Below are 5,144 nucleotides of genomic sequence, written 5' to 3'. Positions count from 1 at the left end.
GGGAAGCAACGCGGCTTCTCGAGCGTGGCTCCACGCGTGCAGTCCCCGCTGCCCACGTGCATCGAGTGGGCCTGGCTATGGAGAAACTGTCAATCTGAGCGTTCCCAGCGAGACAGGGCCACAGGTCCTTTAAAGTTCGTGCGATGCAGGCCCAATAGTGTATGTGGGCAACCAAAAAGGCCGGATTCTTTCCGCGCGGGGATGGTTGGACCTAATGCAGGCAACTAAACACGCCCCTGATGTGTTGTGCCGGCGAGCATTGGTCAAAGCCACAACACATGGTAGAAATGCACGGGCATCGCTATGACTAAGCGCGCTTAGGAGTGGAAAATTCTTTAGTCCTCTAGAGTGTAGTGCAAAGTCAACCATAATATAATCTACTCCCTTCGTCTAAAAATAAGTGTCCTTGATTTTGTATAATTTTAAATGTATAAAAGTTGTACTAAATCAACAACACTTATTTTGAGACGGAGGGAGTATGATTCTATAGTCATGTAGAAGTATTGCAAAGTCAACAATAACCTATGATTCTTTAGTCATGTATAGAAGTATTGCACGCTTAACAGAGAATCCATGAATAAAGTATATACTGTTCTGTTAAATTATCCAGAGACCTTGCTTCCTTCTCAAAGGCTTGGCAATATGAGTAATTGTCTAATTTCAATTACGTGTCAGCGGAGGATGACACAGGTCAAATAAGATGAAAACAAGGAACAAACAGTGTCACATTAATTCATACATGCACAAAGTGTAAAATCTAGGAGTGGAAAATTCTTTAGTCATGTAGAAGTATGCAAAGTTAACAATAATATATGATTCTTTAGTCATGTAGATGTATTGCACAAAGTTAACATAGAATCCATGAACAAACTATATATATACTGCTCTGTTAAAATTCTCCAACCCCATGCTTCCTTCCCAAAGGCTTTACATTAAGAGTAATTGTCTAATTTCAATTACGTGTCTCGGAAGATGATCATGAGACTAAGTGGAGGATGGCACAGGTAAAATAAGATGAAAACAAGTAACAAACAATTTCACCTTGATTCGTACATGCACAAAGTGTAAAATCAAGCATCAATCCTGAGCCCTGATGCTCCAGAAACAAACCTCAGTTTATTTACAGTATAAGCAGGCGCAACATGCCAACATCACTACAACCAAGCTTACAAGATAGTCAACCCATCGACTAAGCCAACAGAAGTAAAGAGCCAGCAAAACTGCTTGGGTCTTGAACTTGTTGGACCCGGCCACCTGCCCCCTTCCATGTTGGCTTGCCTGCCCCTCTGCCTCTTAGTCGTCGGCGTCGTCAAAAGTCATGTTGTCGGCGTCAAAAGCCCTCATAGTCGGAGGCTGCGTGAACATCTTCATACACGTTTTATCAGCAACGTCCTATAAGAAATAAATACACGAGAAACGATTTACAACCAACCAAATAACCAGCAACATTGTGTTAGCTGTACTAATAAACGTCACAGTGCCAAAGAAATGGCATTACCGTCCAAATATATCTTACCTTTTCTTTCTTAGCTTCCATCTGCAAAAGGGGGTGAAACACATGTACAGTTAACAGCAAAGAAACAAGAATGGTACAAGGCTCAGCAAAAAAATTAAACATAATATCGTTCATACATTTTCGTCATCTGAGTCGCTGCCCCAGCCTTCATAAGAATAGTATCCAATGTGTGAACCCACCTTCACCTGACCGGCAAGGTATGCACTGGCACTGATGGGGTGCTTCATATTGACATCCCTATCCATGGTACAACCATAGCAGTATCCTTTATATTAAAAAAAAACACAAGAAAAGAGTTAACTGCAAGGTAACCAACCAGGCACCAATATTACATCATAATTGCTGACTATTTTAAGTACTGAAAGTAAAAGATTTTCTTTGTACACATCAGTCATGGCCATGCATGAACCAGTTTGAAAATGTTCACAAATCTAAAGCTAACGGATCTAAGCAAGGGGCAAACTAACAACTCACGAAACTAAAGATCAAGTGCTGTGGTCAGAAACACATTTATGGCTATATGTAACAGATAATCTCAAGTTGGTGCCAACCACAAAATGCATTTCAACAATACTCCAAATCTAAGAAAAGGGTAGAATGTACCATCATCAGTAGATTCAACCGGACAGAAACAGGTGACCGACAATTCCTCTTCTTTTCCTTGTAGCACACATTTGACTTCCGCAAAGAAAAGGTTTTCAATGCCAGAGTTAGAATCACCAGCTCCTTTAGCCACCGTGAAATTGAGATGATAGTAGCATGTAGTACGCCCCTCACAAATTGTTTTGCCGTGCAAAACATCTTTGAGTTCATATGCAAGATCCTATCGTAAGAAGCATGGGTCTGATCAACAACTATTGCATGGATAAAACAATGAGAGAGAGAGAAGGAGAGAGAGCAAACCCCCGAAAGGCTGTGATCCTCATTATGCTTCTCCACCAAAGCTTGAAGTAATCAGCGCATTCGATTATGGAATTGCTGGATGATATAGGATCTGGAAAGCTTCTTCCTTCTGCCATCAGGCCAATAACGAGCTTTTTCTATAGAAATCTCTCGTGACGGAACCCCACCTTTATTCATTAGCCTAATTCAGATCGGAGCATTGTATATGGTTAGTAGCTTGTACTTTCTCAGAAGTGGACAATAGTAAGTTATACTGTACAAAAGTTAATGTTATCAGTAGGACTACGATGCACTAGTTTGGACAGAAGGTTGCAGACTTGTGAGCAACAAGAACAAGACCTGAAAAAAAAACCAGGATTGTTCACATGTCTATAAGTTCTCGGAGCGTTACTCTTAGAGAAAAAACTATCCTTTTTTTTATTTCAAGGTTGCAAACTGTTTGGCCTAGTTAACTAACAGAGCTGAACTTTCCGGCTATCACCATTAATTGACGGAAATAGAGTTGTGTGATACTATATTAGTTTCAGCTATTTCTATGATACATACATACATGCATGCATGCATGCATGCGTGCGTACATGCGTACATACATACATACATACGCGCGCGCGCACACACACACACAGAGACACACACACACACATACATACACACATACATACACACATACACACATACACACATACATACATACATACATACATACATACATACATACACTATTTAAACAACTGTCTCGCAAATAAATTTACAAAGGTATACTACTAACTTTTGGTGCCATCGAAACAGGGATATACTACAAATCATCATTGTATACTAGTTGTGTTTCCTACAGTCAAATTGTAAGGCTATCAGAGGAATCCAGCTTGAAAAGTCATTTGTTATTAATTTCGACATAATGAGTCAATAGCAGATATGCACTATAGTAAGAGCGGTGAACATTCATCCGGAATTGAGTTGAGGAGATTTACAGATTTGGATTCCGATGTTCATGAAAATAGCGATCCATAGCCTTATCGACTTCCTCTAAGCTCTGAAACGGCCCGCCTGCTTTCGGATATGTGTGGAAAGATCCCTTAAGATCAACCCTGATGTAATATCCGAAACCCCAGTCCTGTCGTTCTCGTTGCCAAATGCCTGGCCCAGAAGGTGAGGCAAGGCAGTTCCCTGATGGTGGTGAGGCCATAACAGTGTCCTGATCCGGCTGCTGCCCAGAGGAAGAAGAGGAAGACGATTTCTCCTCCAATGTTGTAGCCTTGAGCGAGTCCTTGAGGGAAGACACCTCTGCAGGCTTCTCATCAGGAACCTTGTCGGAACCGGACGATTTCTCCTCCAATGCTGTACTAGCCTTGAGGGATGACACATCTGCTGCAGGTTCCACCACGAACTCGAACTGGAATATGTCGTCGCTGGAAAAGCAATCAAAATAAATTGGAATTTCCATTGATCGATCAGTGAAATGAAATACAGTAGTAATAAACTGGAATAAGTAGAAGATAAGATTCGAGAGGGAGAGGGAGAGGTACACACGTCGGAGAGGGCGGCGGATCCAGGGGCCTCTTTAGGAGGCGGCGGGCGATGTAGATGCTGGTGTAGAATGTACGGACTGCTTGCTCAAGATCCTGGAGATCTCGGAACACTCGCCCAATTTTGGCGGAGAAATACCTCGGGTGATAGTTCCCCTCCTCGTCCACACGGACGTAGACCGTAATCGGCTCCGCGCCGCCGCCGGGACTGCGCCGGGGGAGGCACTCCCGAGGAAGAAGCGCCTTGGACGCCATGAGAGCGGCTGCCGGAGGAAGACGACTAGGGTTTCGATTGGGGATAATCCTCTCAGATTGAGATTTTTTTTTTTGTTGAGAGGTCTCAGATTGAGATTGAGGAGAATATAAAAGAACCGAGACACGAGCCAGGCCCTTCTTGAGGCGCGCGTCTCCTCCCGGCCCAAATATCACTTCGTGTTCGCTCGATTTTATTTCTTCTCATCACTCGATCTTTGTTTTTTTAGAAGACTAGCAAAAATGCCCGTGCGTTGCAACGGGAGAAAATTTAATTAAGTTCCCTAGCCTAGGCTAAAATATAAACCATTATTTAATTTATAATCCACAACAATTTTTCCCAAAATAGAAAAGAATGATGCTTTCAATCATACCGTCTTTGCAAAATGATTATAGTTCAGTTTGCGGCTTCGTGGTTCCATTCTCACCTCCATGCCACGATCAATTGAAAAGAAAGAAAAAGATGTTTTGGAATAGGGCCATCTCAGCCCATGTAGGGGCGAAACAAAAACATATTATTTTTCGTTGATCCACAACTGAATCAAAGAAAGAAAAAAAGTGTGGACCAGCCTAGCTCGGCCCACGTGTCGGAGAAACAGAAATGTTGTGTGGTCCATCGGGAGATAGATGATGGATGAAACTAAAATTGGAGGGAAGAATCATTCCTTCCTTTAATATTGATATATAATAATTAGTATATAATAATTACTATCTATGAAGATTTTCAATCAGCGAACATTTTTTTAATTGATGAACTTTTATTTTCGTAATTCATAATTATTTTCTGTTTTTGCGAACATTGTATTGAAAATTCATGAACATGTTTTGAATTCGTGAAATCTTTGTTCAAATTCATAAACATTTTACTACTTCTGAAACATTTTTAAAAGTTTACATTTTCTTTTGAAATTTGAAACTTTTCTGAAATCCAAAATTATTTTCAAGAA

The 5,144-nt window shown here is 41.2% G+C and overlaps 1 pseudogene; it reads right to left on the bottom strand.

Annotated features, from left to right (window-relative positions):
• Window positions 1-1,002: 1,002 nt before the first annotated feature.
• On the bottom strand, window positions 1,003-4,292 carry LOC109778612 (uncharacterized; annotated as a pseudogene).
• Window positions 4,293-5,144: the final 852 nt, after the last annotated feature.

The sequence above is a fragment of the Aegilops tauschii genome, chromosome 7 (genome assembly GCF_002575655.3).
Source record: "Aegilops tauschii subsp. strangulata cultivar AL8/78 chromosome 7, Aet v6.0, whole genome shotgun sequence".
Classification (NCBI taxonomy): domain Eukaryota; kingdom Viridiplantae; phylum Streptophyta; class Magnoliopsida; order Poales; family Poaceae; genus Aegilops; species Aegilops tauschii.
Note: the sequence above shows the minus strand (reverse complement) of the source record. Positions and strands in the feature narration are given on the sequence as shown.